Genomic DNA, 24,333 nt, shown 5'->3' on the forward strand with positions numbered 1-24,333 from the left:
CTTATTTGGTGTGGGTTCACAGAGTGTGGCGCATATTATTAAGAAATTGTTTTATATCACAACCATTAGTGTGATTTGTATGGCTGTGGAACAAGACCCCTGGTTTACACACATAATTGCAAAAAAAAAAATTCCTCCGCCATTTTGACAAAGACTGCAGGGGAAGTGTTACTCGTGACGTCACAAATTTGACCCAGCAGTAAAAGTAAGCATGCGCTTATTAATTTAGTGAGCGAGTATTGCCCAGCAGCAATTCAATGTAGGCGCATATTACATGCCCGGCGGCTATTCAAGGAAATACGGTATCTAAAAGTATCAAAATACATTTTGGAACCAGTACCATCCATCCATCATCTTCCGCTTATCCGAGGTTGGGTCGCGGGGAAAGCAGCCTAAGCAGGGAAGCCCAGACTTTCCTCTCTCCAGCCACATCGTCTAGCTCTTCCCGGGGGATCCCGAGGCGTTCACAGGCAAGCCGGGAGACATAGTCTTCCCAACGTGTCCTGGGTCTTCCCTGTGGCCTCCTACCGGTTGGACGTGCCCTAAACACCTCCCTCGGGAGGCGCTCGAGTGGCATCCTAACCAGATGACCGAACCACCTCATCTGGCTCCTCTCGATGTGGAGGAGCAGCTGCTTTACTTTGAGTTCCTCCCGGATGATAAAGCTTCTCACCCTAAGGGAGAGACTTACCACCCGGCCACTTGTACTTGTGATCTTGTGACCCAAGCCACCCCCTCCCTCTGTTGCAAGTTGGTGTGATATACGTACCATGTCTAAATGTGTGCCATGCTATGTGAGGTTTTTTCCTAGGACTCAGTCTGGACCCCTCCTGAGGGTCTAGCCTTAGACTGATATTCTTTTTTACTCCCCCCTCTCTCCCAATGTCACCCTTTTAAGGAGCGCCGTAAGTGGCTGATCTGTTGGCGGTCTCGTCTTGTCCTCCCCTGTAACGTATGTCTGCTCTTAGCGGGACTTGTACCAAAAAATCTATCTCATTGTACTTGTGCAATGACAATAAAGATCTATTCTATTCTTCTTCAAAGTTCCTGACCATAGGTGAGGATGGGAACGTAGATCGACCGGTAAATTGAGAGCTTTGCCTTCCGGCTCAGCTCCTTCTTCACCACAATGGATCGGTTCAACGTCCGCATTACTGAAGACGCCGCACCGATCCGCCTGTCGATCTCAGGATCCACTCTTCCCTCACTCGTGAACAAGACTCCTAGGTACTTGAACTCCTCCACTTGGGGCAGGGTCTCCTCCCCAACCCGGAGATGGCACTCCTCCCTTTTCTGGGCGAGAACCATGGACTCGGACTTGGAGGTGCTGATTCTCATTCCGGTCGCTTCACACTCGGCTGCGAACCGATCCAGTGAGAGCTGAAGATCCTGGCCAGATGAAGCCATCAGGACCACATCATCTGCAAAAAGCAGAGACCTAATCCTGCGGTCACCAAACCAGAACCCCTCAACGCCTTGACTGCGCATAGAAATTCTGTCCATAAAAGTTCTGAACAGAATCGGGGACAAAGAACAGCCTTGGCGGAGTCCAACCCTCACTGGAAATGTGTCCCACTTACTGCCGGCAATGCAGAACCGGTACCAAAATATTGTTATCGGGACAACTCGAGTCTGCAATACTTTATTAGTTGCTAAAGTGAATTATTACGAGTTATTGTGTCCCACAAACATCCAAAGAAAAATTAAAACAGAGTCCATGCGCTCTTGCACAATATGTTGACTTTTTTGAGTCGCTTTCTTGGCTATTCTTTTTCCGAAATATCTGGGTCAAATTCAAAATAGTAGGAGGTCAGAGACGTCTAACTGTAAAACCGTTGCTGGTAAAAGTATGACATGCACGCCGTTTCCCGACAGCTCATCTGTAAGAGCAGCACTAGAAAAAGCCGGGACCAAAAATACCCGAAGGGCTCCAATCAAGAGCCAGGGATCATCCAAAGGAAATTCCAAACGGGCAGCAGAGGGACGGAGGAGCAATGTCAGCCTCATGAATGCCCAGCATCATTTCAGGAAAGGTCATTTAGATAGACAAGACAGATGTGCTGTTTACTGACCCCAGCTGGTGGCCGCCACACATGGCGTGCTGTGTTCAGGTGCACAACATCTGTTGGCTCGTACTGGACAAAAAGAACATGCGGGCCCTAAAACACCCCGTACTGCTATGTTTCTCCCTTTATAGGAGTTTGAAGTGTGCGGCGGACCAGAAGACTTAAGGTGGAGCAGCTTGAGAAAAATAAAGAAAAAAAGGCAGGAGCCAAAAATAGAAACCAGAAAATCTGTTTTTTGGATAATAGGGTAGTCCCAAAATGTGTAATGTGAAGCTTACTATACCACACTTTATTCTAGAACACGAGTGTCAAACTTAAGGCCCAGGGGCCAGATGTGGTGTTATGTGGCCCACGGAAGCCCGGACATAATGTGCATCAATAAAACACTTCATCTTTATCACTAAACATATTCGTCCTTTCCCGTATCACAGAAAAAAATTCCACGTCTTACACACAATTACTCGTTTTTTAAACCTAAAAACTTTCTGGCCATGCAAAGTATTACCACAGGGCTGACCAAAGTGCGGCCCGCAGCTCCAGTTTTGTGGGCACATTATTGGATGAAAATTAACAGTAAAAATGTAGAAAATAAATAAATAAATTGTGATTTGATACTAATAAAAGTCCAAACTGTCCAAACGGTTGCATACTAAAAATTCAAAGTGTGAGGGGGGCCATTTGGATTTCTTTTTCATTTCATGAAAAAAAAAACATACTATATATGCAGTAATTAAAGACAGCTTTGTGTTATAGGTGACAGGGTACAAACCCTGTTTCCATATGAGTCGGAAAATTGTGTTCGATGTAAATATAAACAGAATACAATGACTTGCAAATCCTTTTCAAGCCATATTCAGTTGAATGCACTACAAAGACAAAATATTTGATGTTCAAACTCATAAACTTTATTTTTGCAAATAATAATTAACTTAGAATTTCATGGCTGCAAAACGTGCCAAAGTAGTTGGGAAAGGGCATGTTCACCACTGTGTTACATCACCTTTTCTTTTAACAACACTCAATAAACGTTTGGGAACTGAGGAAACTAATTGTTGAAGCTTTGAAAGTGAAATTCTTTCACATTCTTGTTTTATGTAGAGCTTAAGTTGTTCAACTGTCCGGGGTCTTGTCGTATTAATTCGCTTCATAATGCGCCACACATTTTCGATGGGAGACAGGTCTGGACTGCAGGCAGGCCAGGAAAGTACCCGCACTCTTTTTTTTACGAAGCCACATTGTTTTAACACGTGGCTTGGCATTGTTTTGCTGAAATAAGCAGGGGTGTCCATGATAACGTTGCATGGATGACAACATATGTTGCTCCAAAACCTGTATGGACCTTTCAGCATTAATGGTGCCTTCACAGATGTGTAAGTTACCCATGCCTTGGGCACTAATACACCCCCATACCATCACACATGCTGGCTTTTACACATTGCGCCTATAACAATCCGGATGGTTATTTTCCTCTTTGTTCCGGAGGACACCACGTCCACAGTTTCCAAAAAACAATTTGAAATGTGGACTCGTCAGACCACAGAACACTTCCACTTTGCAGCAGTCCATCTTAGATGAGCTCGGGCCCAGAGAAGCCGGCGGCGTTCCTGTGTGTTGTTGATGAATGGCTTTCGCTTTGCATAGTAGAGTTTTAACTTGCACTTACAGATGTAGCGACCAACTGTAGTTACTGACAGTGGTTTTATGAAGTGTTCCTGAGCCCATGTGGTGATATCCTTTACACACTGATGTCGGTCTTTGATGCAGTACCGCCTGAGGGATCAAAGGTCCATAATATCATCGCTTACGTGCAGGGATTTCTCGAGATTCTCTGAAACTTTTGATGATTTTACGGACCGTAGATGGTAAAATCCCTAAATTCCTTGCAATAGCTCGTTGAGAAATGTTGTTCTAAAACTGTTTGACAATTTGCTTACAAAGTGGTGACCCTCACCCCATCCTTGTTTGTGAATTACTTAGCATTTCATGGAAGCTGTTTTTATAGCCAATCATGGCACCCACCTGTTCCCAATTAGCCTGCACACCTGTGGGATGTTCTAAATAAGTGTTTGATGAGCATTCCTCAACTTTATCAGTATTTATTGCCACCTATCCCAACTTCTTTGTCACGTGTTGCTGGCATCAAATTCTAAAGTTAATGATTATTTGCAAAAAAAAAAATAAAGTTTATGAGTTTGAACATGAAATATGTTGTCTTTGTAGCATATTCAACTGAATATGGGTTGAAAAGGATTTGCAAATCATTGTATTCTGTTTATATTTACATCTAACACAATTTCCCAACTCATATGGAAACGGGGTTTGTATTTAGTTAGTAATAGAGATGTCCGATAATGGCTTTTTTGCCGATATCCGATATTCCGATATTGTCCAACTCTTAATTACCGATACCGATATATACAGTGGTGGAATGAACACATTATTAGGCCTAATTTTGTTGTGATGTCCCGCTGGATGCATTAAATAATGTAACAAGGTTTTCCAAAATAAATCAACTCAAGTTATGGAGAAAAATTGCCAACGCGGCACTGCCATATTTAAAAAAATGAAACTCAGCAGCTGATATTGACAGTAAAAAGTCGTTCTCGAAATTGTTGGATATAAATTCAAACCATAACAAGCATGTATCACTATAGCTCTTGTCTCAAAGTAGGTGTACTGTCATGACCTGTCGCATCACCCCGTGACTTATTTGGACTTTTTTGTTGTTTTCCAGTGTGTAGTATTTTAGTTCTTGTCTTGCGCTCCTGTTTTGGTGGCTTTTCCTCTTTTATTGGTATTTTCCTGTAGCTGTTTCATGTCTTCCTTTGAACGCTATTCCCAGCACCTGCTTTGTTGTGCGGATGTTATCCTTCTTGGTGTGGACATTGTTGATTGTCGTGTCATGTACGTATGTACTTTGTGGACGCCGTCTGCTCCCCACATTTGTGGTCGCCTCCAAGGTTTCTCACTGTCATCCCAATGGGATTGAGTTTTTTCCTTGCCCTGATGTGCGATCTAAGCCAAAGATGTGGTTGTGGCTTGTGCAGCCCTTCGAGACACCCACAATTTAGGGCTATATAAGTACACATTAATTGATTGATTGATTGATTGATAATTACTGGTTTGCAAAAAAATATTTTTAACCCATCCATCCATCTTCTTCCACTTATCCGAGGTCGGGTCGCGGGGGCAGCAGCCTAAGCAGGGAAGCCCAGACTTCCTTCGTCCCAGCCACTTCATCCAGCTCCTCCAGTTCCCGTTATTTTTAACCCAATTAGGTAAAATTAGATAATCTCCCACGGCACACCACTGTATTGCACAGTAGTTGAAAGACACTGGTTTCATTTACCATAAAATGTTTTGTTAAAATAAAGCCAATAATGCAAATTTTTTTGTGGTCCCCTATAATTACAAAAACATCGAAAGGTATCAAAATAAAAACGTTTGTAATTATTGAAGCTTTGAAAGTGGAATTTTTTCACATTCTTGTTTTATGTAGAGCTTCAGTCCTTCAACAGTCCGGGGTCTCCGCTGTTGTATTTTACGCTTCATAATGCGCCACACATTTTCCATGGGAGACAGGTCTGGACTGCAGGCGGGCCAGGAAAGTACCCGCACTTTTTTTTACGAAACCACACTGTTGTAACACATGCTGAATGTGGTTTGGCATTGTCTTGCTGAAATAAGCAGGGGCGTCCATGAAAAAGACGGCGCTTAGATGGCAGCATATGTTGTTCCAAAACCTGTACGTACCTTTCAGCATTAATGGTGCCTTCACAGATGTGTAAGTTACCCATTACTTGGGCACTAATGCACCCCCATACCATCACAGATGCTGGCTTTTCAACTTTGCGTCGATAACAGTCTGGATGCTTCGCTTCCCCTTTGGTCCAGATGACACGATGTCGATTATTTCCAAAAACAATTTGAAATGTGGACTCGTCAGACCACAGAACACTTTTCCACTTTGCATCAGTCCATCTTAGATGATCTCGGGCCCAGAGAAGCCGGCAGAGTTTCTGGATGTTGTTGATAAATGGCTTTCGCTTTGCATAGTAGAGCTTTAACTTGCACTTACAGATGTGAGGTGAAGTGAAGTGAATTATATTTATATAGCGCTTTTTTCTAGTTACTTAAAGCGCTTTACATAGTGAAACCCAATATCTAAGTTACATTTAAACCAGTGTGGGTGGCACTTGGAGCACGTGGGTAAAGTGTCTTGCCCAAGGACACAACGGCAGTGACTAGGATGGCGGAAGCGGGAATCGAACTCGTAACCCTCAAGTTGCTGGCATGGCCACTCTACCAACCGAGCCATACCGCCCCATGTACCGACGAACTGTATTTAGTGACAGTGGTTTTCTGAAGAGTTCCTGAGCCCATGTGGTGATATCCTTTAGAGATTGATGTCGGTTTTTGATACAGTGCCGTCTGAGAGATCGAAAGTCACGATCATTCAATGTTGGTTTCTGGCCATGCCGCTTACGTGGAGTGATTTCTAAAGATTCTCCAAACGTTTGATGATATTATTGACTGTAGAAGTTGAAATCCCAAAATTTCTTACAGTTGCACTTTGAGAAAGGTTGTTCTTAAACTGTTTGACTATTTGCTCACGCAGTTGTGGACAAAGGGGTGTACCTCGCCCCATCCTTTCTTGTGAAAGACTGAGCATTTTTTGGGAAGCTGTTTTTATAGCCAATCATGGCACCCACCTGTTCCCAATTAGCCTGCACACCTGTGGGATGTTCCAAATAAGTGTTTGATGAGCATTCCTCAACTTTATCAGTATGTATTGCCACCTTTCCCAACTTCTTTGTCACGTGTTGCTGGCATCAAATTCTAAAGTGAATGATTATTTGCACACAAAAAAAAAAGTTTATGAGTTTGAACATGAAATATGTTGTCTTTGTAGCATATTCAACTGAATATGGGTTGAAAAGGATTTGCAAATCATTGTATTCTGTTTATATTTACATCTAACACAATTTCCCAACTCATATGGAAACGGGGTTTGTACATTTTAGTACCGGTAGTTGTATCGAGACAACCCCAATGTTGCTCTCAATGAAGACGAGTTTGACACCCCCCCGTTCTCCAACCTCCCTTTGTAACTTGTTTCTCTTTGGGTCATTCCTCAGGAAAGCGATTTGATGAACAAACAAAAAAAACAAACGCTTTACAGCGGCGAGACGAGAGCGGGGAGCGTACAAACGCCTTGTCCAACATGTTCTCTTAGCGAGAAGACAAACATTGTAAAAAGGTGGGCGTCCATGCAAAGAGATGTTGATGTTTGAACAGGTTGCATTCTAAAGACCCCTTCCAGATATGTGGGGGAACAAATACCACAGGCCACAATTACTATAGTGACAATAGTGTTTTAGTTTCAGTCGGAGTTCAGCAGTTTGAATTTGAAGGTGAGGTGTTACTAACAACTTCCGACAGACAATGACAGAGAAGCGCTTACCTTCTGAAGGAGCCCCGAAACACCAGATGAGCGTCCTTTCTCCCGGCTCTTCTTCTCTGCGAATCCGGAAATTGGTCTCCTCCTCGTTGTCATGAAAGGAGAGGAGAGATGTCAAGCTGCTGCTCTCCACGGGGGCTTCAGAGACGCTTCAGATGTTCTAAGTCTGAAGGGCTGCGGGGTTAATCTCCGCTGTCCCGGGAGCTCGCTGGAGGATGGATGTCCACTGTTTGGATAGTCAAATCACAGCACCGCAGGGGGGATGGGGGGGGGCTCTTCTCCCCTGTCACAAAGAGGTAGAAAAAAAAAATGTTCTCAATGGAAACCCAACCAAACTCACTGTTTCCCAGACACATTCACACACAGAGGGGAGAGTGTCAGTGGTCCGGACCTGCCGGAGCTACAAGGGGAGGAGGGAGCGGGCGAGGGGTGGGAGTCACGCTACGAGCGAGAGGGAAGTTTTAAAACGGGGTAAAAAGGAGCGAGACAAGTGAAGAAGAAGAAGGAAAAAAAATACAGACTGGATTCTGTGCAACGCTCAGAGGTCTCGGCGCTGTGGCCGTTTGTTTTGAACGGCGAGAGGCTGGAGGTGAAGGGAGACAGTCTCGCTTGGCAACAACAATCTGGACCGCATCAAGCCCTCCATAAAACAACAAACACAATGAAAAGGGGAGAGAGAGAGAGAGAGAGAGAGAGAGAAAAGGGGTTCAGGCAGGGAGAGAAAAAAAAAGCTTTTGGGCTGTTTGGCAGAGTTTGTAGTTGCCTGCTTGGGAAACAAACAGGGAAGTCTCAGTTTCACAGGAAAATAAGTTTCTACAAAACACTGCTTAAAAAAAATATCAGGTGTCAAATCTCACTCAGTCTAAATTGGGGCCCTAAGCAGAATTTACTTTTCAGGCCCCCATTACTTTTTTTTTTTTCTTGTTGACGTGAAGCTATTTCCATACTTTAAAGTCCTACTGAAAGCCACTACTAGCCACCACGCAGTCTGATAGTTTATATATCAATGATGAAATATTAACATTGCAACACATGACAATACGGCCGCTTTACTTTACTAAATTACAATTTTAAATTTCTTGCAAAGTATCCTGTGAAAAGGTTGCGGAATGATGACGCGTGCGCAGGATGTCACCCGTGGTTGCGGACATGTTCTTCCAGCCCGATCAAAGCTTTAAGTAGTCTGCTTTAATCAAATAATTACACAGTATTCTGGACATCTGTGTTGCTGAATCTTTTGCCATTTGTTCAACTAATAATGGAGAAGTCAAAGAAGAAAGATGTAGGTGGGAAGCGGTGTATTGCAGCTGCCTTTAGCAACACAAACAAAGCCAATGTTTCCTTGGTTACATTCCCGAAGGTGAAGCTAAACTATGGAACAGAGCGGTCAAGCGAACATGGTTCCCGGCCACATGTCAACCGGCAGGTTTCGGTGAGAAAATTGTGGTAATAAATCAGCTCTTACTGTAGACATGAGCGGAGCTTGCGTCCTCCTGCAGCTGCGGACTATTACCTCCTCCCACCGGAGACACTGGCGGTCACCACACCCGTGGCCACACCCCTCCGACTATCAGATACCATATAATCTCACTAAAAAACTAGTAACACAATAAGTAGATGAGGGATTTTCCAGAATTATCCTAGTAAATGTGTCTAAGAACATCTGAATCGCTCCCACTGCCCTCGCCTTTTTTTTTTAGTCCTTCATTCTCACTATCCTCATCCACGAATCTTTCATCCTTGCTTAAATTAATAGGGAAATTGTCACTTTCTCGGTCCAAATCGCTCTCTCTGCTGATGGCTATGATTGTAAACAATGGGAGGAGCTCCACAACCCGTGACATCACGTGCACATTGTCTGCTACTTCCGGTACAGGCAAGGCTTTTTTATGAGAGACCAAAAGGTGCAAACTTTATCGTGGATGTTCTCTACTAAATCCTTTCAGCAAAAATATGGCAATATCGTGAAATGATCAAGTATGACACATAGAATGGACCTGCTATCCCGGTTTGAAAAAGAAAATATTTCAGGAGGCCTTTAATTCAACTTTGATGTAGATTTTTTTTACAAAAATGCATTCATGGGTTAAATTTGGTGCAGTAGATAGCAAGTTATGTATGGAGTGTGAGGGAACCATTGTTGATTTATTGAGGGAATGTCACAGAATAAAAGAGTTATGGTATGTTTGAAAACAACAAAAGAAGCAATCACATTCCTAAATATAAACACCCTGATGACGGTGCATTCTTGTGTTCTTGGTGATCCGCACCTCTTTGGTCACGTGTCAGCAGAGAGTAAAAATGCATTTATTTCAATATGCATCATGACAAAGAGGTTATTATTTAGTCTTGCCATTAAAACACTTGCCTTGTTTTATTTGGCAAGTTGAAAGCACGTGGTGCCAGTATGCAGTGTTTTTTAAATAAAGCACTGGAAAGGATAGAAATGCAGTTTGTCTCTTCTATCCAACTATTAATGGATTAATCGAAGTAATAATCAACAGATTAATTGATTATCAAATTAGTTGTTAGTTGCAGCCCTAATATATATATATATATATAACAAATACTTGAAAATATATAAACCCCCCCACCCCGCCATCTCCCGAATTCAGAGGTGTCAAGGTTGGCAAGTATGCTTATAGATATTTCCGGAAAATGTCCACAAATCTGCAGCTGACTGAAGTGGAGTCCGAGAAGGCAACAGAAAGAGATTAAATTGGAGGGAATCAGTGTTTTCCTCTAATTGAAACTGCAATTCTAAATTCCCTGCTGCGATGAATCATAGAGTCTGCAAATCAGCGTTCATTACATAGGAGGGGGAACAACACAGCACACACCCCGTAAGCCTTTATACATATATAACTATGTAATTAGCAGCACCCCTCGCTCCAAATCCCCTATTTAACCTACATGAATGTGGTAGTTAGAGAGTGTGCGAGAGGGCCATTAAAAGGAGGCCACAAGAGATAAAAGGTGATCCGCAGCAGCAATAGTATGCATTACATGCACTCCTAGACAAACATTGCAGAACCGACGGGAGATAGGACACCTGCTAGGAGATCTGACTGTGCAAAAATAAGCAGCGAGTCTTTGAGTTTGCTAACTTGTCTTGTGTGACGGACGGAGAGCACCTGAAACATTTGGTATAAAACACGCATGTATCGCCTCTATTCCAGCTATCAGACACACATGAGAGTTGTTTGTGTCACTTGTTTTAGCTAAGTGGGCTCAAACTCCATAGCTCACTGCACCTCACAGTTTATTGTGCAAAACCTGAAACCAGTGAAGTTGGCATGTTGTGTAAATCCTAAATAAAAACAGAATAATAATAATATTAAAATTAATTTCCATCTTGTTCTCATTTAAATTTTGAAAGTTTACCGCCAACCATGCTTTGATTGATTGATTGAATCTTTTATTAGTAGATTGCACAGTTCAGTACATATTCCGTACAATTGACCACGAAATGGTAACACCCCAATATTTCACCCGAATTTTTCAACTTGTTTAAGTCGGGGTCAATTCATGGTAAATGCTTTCATGCCCTCAAGACAATTTAAAGGTGATTTTAAACATGTCAATTTACTTTTTTAAAAGGCACATATATTTAGCGATATAAATAAACTTTGATTAATTGATTGGTTGACAACAATATTCACAAATTCTTCATTTAATAAGATACACTTTAGAAAAATGTTTTTTTTTAGTTGACTTCTAATCTAAGGCCCAAAAAATCAGATTGATATCTGAAGCCAAACATGTTGATGTGGACACCACTAATTGTTCTATTCAAGTTTTCATTGATGGTGACTTCAGGCTTACTGTAGCTCAGGGTCACTTTAGCTGCTGGTGGAAGTGGTTCCCAAATTGTGAACCACTCTACCTCCAGCGGCCCTGAGTTAAATTGAATTTGAGACCCCTGTTTTAGCTGAAACTGCCCTTGCTGGTTGTGTTTTCAGGTAAAACTAGCAGTGATCTCCCAGTGTTTGACCCCGGCATTTCCCTGGAGGCCCTTGGAATCCTAGGAGCGGCCAACAGCATGAACCCAAACTCACCTCTGATGCATGAAGCAGGATGGATGGAAACAATGTCAGCGAGACATGGATATGAGGTTCACCCCCAAAATCTTCAGTGGTAATCAGGGAAGCAATTGTGACCTAAAGAAAATCCCCCAAAAACAACATAAAAAGCCAATATTGTCATAATCGTCTCACCCAATTTAACACTGATATGCTACGACTACACAAACATTAGAACAAAGGTCATATCCCTTTGTAAATGCAACACTATTTTAAATACTAGGGGTGTGGGGAAAAATCGATTTGAATCGAATACGTTGTGCGATTCAGAATCGATTCTCATTTTTAAAAAATCAATTTTTATTTTTATTTTTTTATTAATCCAACAAACCACTACTCAGCAATACCATAACAATGCAATCCAATTCCAGAACCAAACCTGAGCCAGCAACACTCAGAACTGCAATAAACAGAGCAATTGAGAGGAGACACAAACACCACACAGAACAAACCAAAAGTAGTGAATATTATCAACAACAGTATCAATATTAGTTATAATTTCAGCATAGCAGTGATTAAAAATCCCTCATTGACATTATCATTAGACATTTATAAAAATAATCAAAAAGAACAATAGTGTCACAGTGGCTTACACTTGCATGGCATCTCATAAGCTGGACAACACACTGTGTCCAATGTTTTCACAAAGATAAAATAAGTCATATTTTTGCTTCCTTTAATAGTTAAAACAAATTTATATTATTGCAATCAGTTGATTAAACATTGTCCTTTACAATTATAAAAGCTTTTCAAAAAAAAAATGTACTACTCTGCTAGCATGTCAGCAGACTGGGGTAGATCCTGCTGAAATCTATGTATTGAATGAATACACAATCCTTTTGAATAAGAAAAATATCGTTTTTGAATCGGGAATCGAATCGAACAAAATCGATATATTATCGAATCGTGACCCCAAGAATCGGTATTGAATCAAATCATGGGACACCCAAAGATTCACAGGCCTATTAAATACTGATGTACTCTAAAGGGACAAGCAGTAGAAAATGGATGGATGTATGTAAAAATGGGTAAGATAAAGAGCAGCTGTAGTAAAAACTGCAGCATGTTACTAGGCAGCCTGAGCAGGGGTGAGGAGAATTCTGGCTCTTTTATGAGCTCCTTATGGATTCGGTCACTCAAAACTTAATCCTGCATACTACAAGCCAGTCATCTTTAACTGGTTTTGTTGCAGGACCCTAAATCACACCTTAATAGCAAGCGGCTCTACTGTAAATTGAAATTCCTCAGAAATATTAAGTGAAAAGAATGTTCAGTGAGGTATTGTAGATAATTATATTCAGTAGTGTGCAAACATAAACAAAAAAGTTTAATGAACATGTTAGGGGTCATATGTTTTATCCACAAACAGATAACTCTATTTAAGTTCCATTAAGCCTTTACTTTAAACACAGTAAACATGACCATAAAGCAGGCCTGGGCAACTGTTTAGACTCGGGGGGGCAAATTTAGAGAAAAAAATGTGTCTGGGGGCAGGTGTATATATATATATATATATATATATATATATATATATATATAAATGGAGCATATCCGTTCGGCCACCGTGTTCAATGGAGAATTCTGATCAAAACAATAGTGTCACAGCGGTTTGCATTTGCATCACATCTCATAAGCTTGACAACACATTGTGTCCAATATTTTACACAAAGATAAAATAAGTCATATATTAGCTTCTTTTAATAGTTAAACCACATTTAAACAATGGATGCCTTATTCCAATATATGACTCATTATTATATAAACTAAATGAAAAATGTTCTACTGATATCATCTCCATAGCTTGTGTATGCCAGTCAATATTTATTATGTGTGTATGCCAGTCAATATGTATTATATGTGTATGCCAGTCAATATTTATTATGTGTGTATGCGAGGCAATATTTATTATGTGTCTATGCCAGTCAATATTTATTATGTGTGTATGCCAGTCAATATTTATTATGTGTGTATGCCAGTCAATATTTATTATGTGTGTATGCCAGTCAATATTTATTATGTGTGTATGCCAGTCAATATTTATTATGTGTGTATGCCAGTCAATATTTATTATATGTGTATGCCAGTCAATATTTATTATGTGTGTATGCCAGTCAATATTTATTATATGTGTATGCCAGTCAATATTTATTATGTGTGTATGCCAGTCAATATTTATTATATGTGTATGCCAGTCAATATGTATTATGTGTGTATGCCAGTCAATATGTATTATGTGTGTATGCCAGTCAATATTTATTATATGTGTATGCCAGTCAATATTTATTATGTGTGTATGCCAGTCAATATTAACTTTTAAATACAAAATTTGCTTTCGCCTGAAAACAGGACTCTGGACCACTCTGCAACTGTCCGACAGTCAGACGCTTGTCTTGAGTTCAGGAGTGGCTTGACCATGGGACTAGGGCTATTGTATCTGTTGAAAAGCTCTATGGAGATGATGATTTCATTTTCCAGCATGATCTGGCCCCTGCCCAAAGTGCCAAAACCAGCAGTAACTGGTGTATTGACCACGGCATTACTGTCCGCGATTGGCCTGCATACTCCCCTGACCTAAACCTCATAGAGAATTTGTGGGGTATTGTGAAGAAGAAGCTGAAAGACACCAGACCCAATAATGCAAATGAGCTAAAGGCCGCAATGAAGCATCCTGGGCATCCAGAACACCTCAGCAATGCCACAGGCCAATTGCCTCCATGCCACGCCGCATTGATGCAGTAATCCATGCAAAAGGATTCCCAACCAAGTACTGAGTGCATTAATTGACATGTTCAAATGTTTGACTTTGTTTTGCTGTTATAAAACGTTTTTGTTTACTTGGTCTGAGGAATTATTCTAATTTTTTGAGATAACATTTTTGAGTTTTCTTAAGCTGTATGCCATAATCAGCAATATTAAAATAGTAAAAGGCTTACAATATTTCAGTTGATGTGTAGTGCATCCAGGATGTATGACATTTCCATGTTTTTAGTTGCATTACAGAAAATAAAGGACTTTATCACAATATTATACTTTTCTGAGACAGTCCTGTATATACATACACACATATAAAAAAATTTAAATTCCATTCCGTTTTTTCAGGCATAACGTTTTTAGCATTCAGTCAGACATTGTGAGGTTTTGTATTAGTGTTCCTAAAAATAGGACCCAAGCACAAATATTGTACAGCAAATTTACACTTCTTATATGTATGTATATATATATATATATATATATATATATATATATATATATATATAGTAACTCATTACATTACCATAGTAACTAGTATATCATGCAAAAGCGCAGATTCCAACCATTGAAATACTTTGTATCGTTGAAGACTTATGGTCATTAGAAAACATCATAATGGCAGCTACACTTTCCGTCTTAAAGATCTTAAAAAATGATTTGGGAATGTCTGGCGGGCCAGATTGAAATGGTTAACGGGCCACTTGCAAATAGAATATTTGCTTGCCAGATGAGTATTCCATTGCCGTGCTAGCGATTAGCATTAGCACTTTTTATTTTTATTTCAAATAGCGCCATTGTAGCCACCCTTAAGAGCTTTAATAGACGACACACAGCTGCATAAAAAACAACTTTCAGAATAAAAGCTCAAGATTTATTAGTTTTTTTCAGAGGGAAAGACCCACGGAAAACAATTTGCTCTGGTCTACATGTAATCTATGACAGCTGGTGCAGCTCTGTGGTTGTACCTTGGGAAACCTTACTTCCTGACGCCTTAAAAGAAACGTGCTGGACAATGAGCTGAGAGTTTGTGTTTACAGTAGCTTTTTAGTTAACGCTTCCGACTCTCAATTAGGGGACTGCGGTTGTAGCTCCGGCAGGACACAGGCAGGTTACATAACTCTGCCTTTGTGCGACTATCATTTCAATAGGAATGTGTCGGAATTTTTCAGCATTTCCTCATATTTTCAACTTTCAAGCCTGAAACCCTTCCCCTTCCAAATCCTTCTCAAAGCAGACAATGAGATGTGGCTTGAGTCGCTTGACCAAGAAAAATACAGAAAAAACATCAGAAACAAAGGGACCCTAGTATGGAGGTTCATTCGGGGCAGTATAGCTCGGTTGGTGGAGTGGCCGTGGCAGCAACTTGAGGGTTCCAGGTTGGATCCCCGCTTCCACCATCCTAGTCACTACCGTTGTGTCCTTGGGCAAGAAACTTTACCCACCTGCTCCTAGTGCCACTCACATTGGTTTAAATGCCCTTCTACCGCTTATTCCCTTTAGGGGTCGCGGGGGGCGCTGGCGCCTATCTCAGCTACAATCGGGCGGAAGGCGGGTTACACCCTGGACAAGTCGCCACCTCCTCACAGGGCCAACACAAATGGACAGACAACATTCACACACTACGGCCAATTTAGTGTTGCCAATCAACCTATCCCCAGGTGCATGTCTTTGGAGGTGGGAGGAAGCCGGAGTACCTGGAGGGAACCCACGCATTCACGGGGAGAACATGCAAACTCCACACAGAAAGTTCCCGAGCCTGGATTTGAACTCAGGACTGCTCAGGACCTTCGTATTGTGAGGCAGACGCACTAACCCCTCCGTCACCGTGAAGCCTTGGTTTAAATGTAACTTAGATATTGGGTTTCACTATGTAAAAGCGCTTTGATTCACTAGAGAAAAGCGCTATATAAATATAAAAATATAATTAGGGACTGGATGTCCCTTTGGGACAGAGGAGCCTATTGTATTTCTAAGGTTTTATTATTATTATACTGCCGCCTCTTTGAGCTGTAATTTGACTCCCTTAACATGCTTCAAAACTCACCAAATTTAACACTAACATCAGGACTGGCAAAAATTGCGATCTAATCAAAAAACCAAAACCCAAAACACAAAATTGCACTCTAGCGCCCCCTAGGAAAAGACAGACACAGCTGCTTGTAACTTCCGTTAGGAATGTCGTAGAGACATGAAACAAGAACCTCTATGTATGTCTGACTTAGACCAACATTTCATACAGTGACCTCCATCAGCAAAAAACAGGAAGTTGGCAAAAACACCTTCAAAACAAAAGTTTCCTAAAAAATGTCATTTTTCCTCCCTAGGAATAAAACAGACAAAACTGCTCCTAGGAAGAAAACACAGACAAAACTGCTTGTAACTTCCGGTAGGAATGTCAAAAAGTCTAACTTAGACCTACATTTCATTCATGACATCCTTCAGCAAATATCAAAAGCAAGTTGGCAATTACACCTTCAAAACAAAAATGTTGTAAAAACCAGTCACCTTTTTTCAAACATTATCTCCTCTGAGCGCGTTTGTTGTGTCGGCTTCAAACTCGCACAGGAAAGAGATTGAACCCTATTGATCAAAAGTTGCGCAAAGAGTTTTTCTAACTGCTCCGGTTTTGATTTTACGAGCCTTCAAAGAACCACTTCGCTGATGCTGCTGCCGTCTCAAGATGGCCGCTTAAAATTAGGAAGCACCAGTGTGACCGCACAATGCAGAGAAGGTAGGTACTGTGCAGGTAAAGATATGTTGACTGAGTGAAAGGAAGAGGCACCAGTTTGGCACCAGGATACAGATAAGGTAGGTAATGTGCAGGTAAAGATATGTTGTCTGGGTAAAGGCAGGAAACACCAGCAAAAATCGGTCCTGTTCATCGCTGCTTGCAGCTTTAATTCAATTTGTGTCTTTATTATGAAAGCTTAAATTCATGTACATTTTTTTGCATTATACTTTGGTGAACTTATTTTTTTTTTACATCAGATCATGCTGACAATGTAATTGTAAAATTCAGTGTAAAAAAAATTCAGTGTGGAAAAATTCTGAACTAAAAAATTCAGTGTCAAAAAATGTGCTGCTTCAAAAAGCAAGACAAACTTGACACCTCATTGGCTGGTTCTGACACAGAATCTATTGCTTCAACTGTAAGTGAGTCCAGCAAAATTTTTCAGCACTGAATATTTTTAAACTGCATTTTTATACACTGCATTTTTTTTTACATTGACATTTTTTTACACTGAATTTCAGAACACTACATTTCTTTTTAATGCAACTGTCAGCATAATTTGATGTAAAAAATAAAAAAATCAGTTCACAAAATTGAAATGCAAAAAAGCCAGTTACTTAACTTCAGTGTCAAAATAAAAGCTTTCATAAGAAAGACACACATTAACCTCCATACCCCACACTGCAAAAATTGAAATCCGTCAAAGTTAATTGGTGACGAACCCCCAGATGCAGAGATGGAGGCAGGCAGGCATGGAGTGAGAAAACATGATTTAATTTAAATACTAAAACAAAAACAAACAAAGGGTACAAACAAAAAGCGCGCACGTGGGCGGATAACAAACAAAAAGGCTTAGCGTGGAAGCTAGCAGGTATCGAGCAGGAAACAGAAATCGTACATGTAATATGAAAACAAACTTGGAAGCAGGGAACAAAAAACAGTAAGCTACAAACCACTATCAAATATAGCTTACCGCAACGATGCATTGACACGATACGACAAGTGCGACATCGACAAGACAATAATCCAGCCCCTGACTGGAAGACAAACAAACTCAAATAGAAACAGGCTGATTGACCCCAGGTGTGGCCAGGTGCCAATCAACCGCAGCTGAGGGGAAAACAGCACACAGGGGAAAAAAAACTGAAAACGGACAAAATAAGAGCGCTGACAAGAACTAGAAACAGGAAATACTAAACACACACAGAGGAAAAACTAAAACACAAACAGTCAGTGGCACGCCTGACAAAATCTAAGTAAGATTAAATATCTCAAATAAGGGTGATATTTGCTTATTTTATGTCTGATAACATAGTTCGTCTCACAAAGCAGATTTTATGTTAGAGTGTTTTACTTGTTTTAAGGGTTTTGGTCCTAAATGATCTCAGTAAGATATTACAACTTGTTGCTGCGATTTGAAGACCTATATTGAGTAAAATATGCTTGAAACTAGAATATCAACTGTTGCAAAGCTGTGTCATCAACACTCTCAAGTATAAAAATACTTTATTAAAGTAATAATTTCTTACTTCAAGCATGAAAAAAAAATCATGTTAACGAGCGCATATCAGTATTTCAAGATAATGGCACTAGCATTTACTTAATTAAAGTATATTTTTCATCATATTGAGCAAAAGTCTATTTTTTTTTCCACCAAGAAAAGTGCACTTGTTATTAGTGAGAATATACTTAATGCAAGGTATTTTGGGGTTCATTGAAGTTAGCTAATTTTACTTGTTTCGGAAAGTCTTGACAAGCCAAATTTTCTTGTTCTATTAGCAGATAATTGTGATTAGTTCAGTTAAATTACCCCTCATTTTTTATTTTTTTTTCTTGTTTTTGAACACTGACTTTTTGCAATGCAGCTTTGGGACCCTGACACAGCTAGACCACTGAGGATGGGTCGCAGATGGGTCTTCTGGCATTTTAATGACCCAAACAATAGAAGTGGCTCAAAAATAAGCACACCATCCTGCATCCTAAATAAAGTCTGGGTTGCCAAGAGACACCCCTTGAGATTTAAAGTGTATCTGTAAATAGAAGTGGACTAAATCTAAAAAAAAATGGACTAAAACATAGAGTTGCAAAAGTGTCATGGAATAATAAAACCGTTTAAGTATTGGTTATTATTCGTAAAAAAACAACGTGCCGCAGTTGAAAACCGCACTAATGGACAGAACTCTTATCTGGTCACTGCATCTAATGCTTCCTAAAACGTAAATAGAATCGATAAACACGTTGTACGCACTGATCTATACATTAGAATCTGAGGTGCTGCCCTGTAATGGACATTAAGATCTTAAAGGCCTACTGAAAGTCACTACTAGCGACCACGCAGTCTGATAGTTTATATATCAATGATGAAATATTAACATTGCAACACATGACAATACGGCCTTTTTAGTTTAATAAATTGCAATTTTAAATTTCGTGCCGAAGTATCCTGCTGAAACGTTGCGGTATGATGTGACGTCACGCATTATAGAAGACATTTTGTTCCAGCACCGTTCCCAGCTATAAGCTGTCTGTTTTCACCGCATAATTACACAGTATTCTGGACATCTATGTTGCTGAATCTTTTGCAATTTGTTCAATGAATAATGGAGACGTCAAAGAAGAAAGCTGTAGGTGGGAAGCGGTGTATCGCGGCCGGCTTTAGCAACACAAACACAGCCGGTGTTTCATAGTTTACATTCCCGAAAGATGACGGTTAAGCTTTACTATGGAACAGAGCGGTCAAGCGAACACGGTTGGATTGGACCACACACACAAAGTACAGTGTATTATGCAGCGATCATTTCGAAAGATTGTGTTTCGAACAGGGTCCCTTGCGAAGGGCAGAGATGGGCATCGCCACCACCCGTCGACTGGTGCTGAAGAAAGGTGAGGGGCCGACCTGCAGGTTGTACAGGTACGACCATATAATCTCACTAAAACACTAGTAACACAATAAGCAGATTAGGGATTTACCAGAATTATCCTAGTAAATGTGTCTAATAACATCTGAATCACTCCCATTGCCCTATTCTTTTTTTTTCTAGTCCGTCACTCTAGTTCAAGTTTTCAAGTTCAAGTTTATTCACAATACCATACAACAATTTCAATAGTAGTAAATATCATCAATTAAAGATGTTGATACGTGAAAGGGTCCCCCAAATAAGCTAGAAGAAGCTTTTGACAGGGAGTCCAGGGAACTCTCACTTTCCTCATCCACAAATCTTTCATCCTCGCTCAAATTAATGGGGAAATCGTCGCTTTCTCGGTCCGAATCGCTCTTGCTGCTGGTGGCCATGAGTGTAAACAATGTTCAGATGTGAGGAGCTCCACAACCCGTGACGTCACGCGCACATCGTCTGCTACTTCCGGTATAGGCAAGGCTTTTTTATTAGCGACCAAAAGTTGCGAACTTCATCGTCGATGTTCTCTACTAAATCCTTTCAGCAAAAATATGTCAATATCAGGAAATGATGAAGTATGACACATAGAATGGACCTGCTATCCCCGTTTAAATAAGAACATCTCATTTCAGTAGGCTTTTATTGATGAAAGCAGGGGCGCACTTACAGTACTCCTAGGTAAACGCAGGCAGTTGCCATGGGCTACAAAGGTCTCTTGAAAAACAATCATTGAAGTATATTCCTTTTTGATGAGTCTATTTAACTTTATTGTCAGTGACAGCAAAAGTGTTTGATCAACACAGGAAGAGATAAACGCTGTCAGTGGAGGATACAAGTGGAAAGTGAAGGTTTTTATCTCAAATATTTGAGTCAGGCCTGGGCAATTATTTTGACTCGGGGAAGCAAATTTAGAGAAAAAAATGTGTCTGGGGGCCGGTATATTTATTTTTAGGAACCCTAATACAAAAACTCCCAACAATGTCTGATTGAATGCTAAAAACATCACACAGGTGTGCAGGCTAATTGGGAACTGGTGGGTGCCATGATTGGGTATAAAATCAGCTTCTCACCCTGGTCACAAACTATTCTCCCCTCAGGCAGGAGAATACGGTCCATCCAGACCCACACCTCCCGCCACCTGAACAGTTTTTTCCCCTTGGCCATCAGGCACATGAAAAATAATAAGATCTGATAGCTACTCTGTGTAATGTGTTGCACGATTGCACCAAGAAAAATGCCTAGTTTGTGAACCCGTTCTCAAACAATGGCAATAAAAAACTATTGTGATTCTGATTCCATGAAATGCTCAGTCATTCACAAACAACGATGGGGTGAGGGTCACCACTTTGTGAACAAATTGTCAAAAAGTTTAAGAACAACATTTCTCAACGAGCAATTGCACGGAATTTAGGGATTTTACTGTCTACGGTCCGTAAAATCATCAAAAGGTTCAGAGAATCTGGAGTAATCACTGCACGTAAAAGTAATAAACATTGAAGGTCCGTGACCTTCGACCCCCTAGGCGGTACTGCACCCCCCCAAAAAAACATGTGTAAAGGATATCACCACATAGGCTCAGGAACACTTAAAAAACACTGTCAGTAACTACACTTTGTTGCTATGTCTGTAAGTGCAAGTTAAAACTACTATGCAAAGCGTAAGCCATTTATCAGCTGGGCCCTCCATCCCACACATGTAAGTTCTTAGATTTGGTGAAAAGGAGCAAATAACCTCTTTTTCGTTCTTCTCTTGCGTGCTTGAACGTCTTGTCTCGCCAGCCTAGACAGAGAAGGGCACCACTGTTTATGCTGCACTGTTTACCTTAAATCCATATACATAGACTTTACTGACACCAAGCCCATTTTAAGATAAATATTCAAGATTGCACCAAGAAAAATTCCTAGTTTGTGAACCCGTTCTCAAACAATGGCAATAAAAAACTATTGTGATTCTGATTCCATGAAATGCTCAGTCATTCACAAACAACGATGGGGCGAGGGTCACCACTTTGTGAACAAATTGTCAAAAAGTTTAAGAACAACATTTCTCAACGAGCAATTGCAAGGAATTTAGGGATTTCACCATCTACGGTCCGTAAAATCATCAAAAGGTTCAGAGAATCTGGAGAAATCACTGCACGTAAAAGTATTAAACATTGAAGGTCTGTGACCTTCGACCCTCTAGGCGGTACTGCATCCCAAAAACAACATCAGTGTGTAAAGGATATCACCACATAGGCTCAGGAACACTTAAAAAAAAACACTGTCAGTAACTACACTTTGTTGCTATGTCTGTAAGTGCAAGTTAAAACTCTACTATGCAAAGCGTAAGCCATTTATCAACAACACCCAGAAACGGCGCCGGCTTCGCTGGGCCCTCCATCCCATACATGTAAGTTCTTAGATTTGGTGAAAAGGAGCAAATAACCTCTTTTTCGTTCTTCTCTTCCGTGCTTGAACGTCTGGTCTCGCCAGCCTAGACAGAGAATGGCACCACTGTTTATGCTGCACTGTTTACCTTAAATCCATATACATAGACTTTCCTGACACAAAGCCCATTTTAAGATAAATATTCAAGATTGCACCAAGAAAAATTCCTAATTTGTGAACCTGTTATCAAAAAATGGCAATAAAAAACTATTCTGATTCTGATTCCATGAAATGCTCAGTCATTCACAAACAAGGATGGAGCAAGGGTCACCATTTTGTGAACAAATTGTCAAAAAGTTTAAGAACATTAACATTTCTCAACGAGCAATTGCACGGAATTTAGGGATTTCACCATCTACGGTCCGTAAAATCATCAAATGGTTTAGAGAATCTGGAGAAATCACTGCACGTAAGCGTAATAAACACTGAATGCCTGTGACCTTCGACCCCTCTATCGGTACTACATCAAAAAACAACATCAGTGTGTAAAGGATATCACCACACGGGCTCAGGAACACTTAAAAAAAAAACACTGTCAGTAACTACACTTTGACGCTACATCTGTAAGTGCAAGTTAAAACTCTACCGTGCAAAGCGTAATCCATTTATCAACAACACCCAAAAACGCCGCTGACTTAGCTGGGCCCTCCATCCCACACGTGTAAGTTCTTAGATTTAGTGAAAAGGAGCACGCAAACCTCTTATTAGTTCTTCTCTTGCGTGCTTGAAGGTCTCACCAGCCTAGACAGAGAATGGCACCACTGTTTATGCTGCACTGTTTACCTTAAATCCATATACATAGACTTTCCTGACACCAAGCCCATTTTAAGATAAATATTCAAGATTTATAGACACACAAAAAAAACACCCGGGTTCATTCGGGCAGCAGAGCAGAACTTTTTTCAGCAGGGCTTGAATAATAATAGTATTTATAGTGGCACAGCTGTCATGGTACAGTACAGACTTGCATGTTCTTTTATTTTTAGCACGGCCGTGTTTATTTAACCCCTGCATGAAGCCATGTTCTATTGTTTGGTGTTATGTTTAAAGTATGTAAGCTTTTAGCAATCGCCATTAACACAAGTTGTTTTCCCCTCCGCTGTTAAAGATGATCGTAAGTGTTCTCACTAAGTTACTGACATGAATCTTTAATGGCTGTTTAGTTCCTTTACATGCTGATCGAACCACGTAGTGGCTGAACAAATAAAATATAAATGGCGGTTTTACATTGATGGTGTGGGTAAAGAGAAAGGTAAAATTGAGAGCAGCAGATGTGTGCTTATTCGTCCACTTGTAGTTTGTTGCCCCCTTCAGGTCAATGCAAGCAGGGACATTCATAAATAAATAGCTTCTGTACCTTCACTGTTTTCGTTTAGGGATCTCAAACTGGTTTTCATTGAGGGACACATGGCAGTTATCAGAGGGCCGCTTGCAACTGTGAATAATGCATGAATTTGCCTCTGGATGTCATTATCAATTATATAAATCAGGGGTCCCCAAACTACGGCCAGCGTCCAAAATCCAGCCCGCAAGTAGTCCCAAGTTAAACAAAATAACAGTCATCTAATTTTACTTTTTATTTTTATTTTTTTTTAAATCTGTCCTTTCTAATCGATTTTACTCTTGTTACTCTCGGTGTCTCCTAGCCAGTCAGGCAATGCAATGCATTTTCTCATCGATAATGTGACATCATTAGCGGCAAGTGCGCACTCTTTCAGTCATTTAGTGCGTGAGAAATATATATATATATATATATATATATATATATATATATATATATATATATACACACTATAAAATCGGTACCACTTTTTATATTTTCCTTTGTTTGTTTTTTATTGTAGCCACATGGTGGTTAACGTTTTGTAGACTTGTGTATGCGTGTGATTGTGAATATATCCGTCCATCCATTTTCT

General features: G+C 40.4%; 1 protein-coding gene across 2 annotated transcripts in view; it reads right to left on the reverse strand.

The window, feature by feature from the left end:
* Positions 1-8,121, reverse strand: part of pdgfrb (platelet-derived growth factor receptor, beta polypeptide) — a 116,017-nt gene extending 107,896 nt beyond the window's left edge. Inside the window, exon 1 of one of the 2 annotated variants that reach the window (XM_061902131.1) lies at positions 7,531-8,121. The gene's annotated coding sequence lies outside the window, so the exon portion shown is untranslated. The remainder of the gene's footprint in view (positions 1-7,530) is intronic. The other variant, XM_061902132.1, reaches the window with a different exon arrangement.
* Between the last annotated feature and the right edge of the window lie 16,212 nt (positions 8,122-24,333).

Source organism: Nerophis ophidion, linkage group LG05, assembly GCF_033978795.1.
Source record: "Nerophis ophidion isolate RoL-2023_Sa linkage group LG05, RoL_Noph_v1.0, whole genome shotgun sequence".
Taxonomy (NCBI): Eukaryota; Metazoa; Chordata; class Actinopteri; order Syngnathiformes; family Syngnathidae; genus Nerophis; species Nerophis ophidion.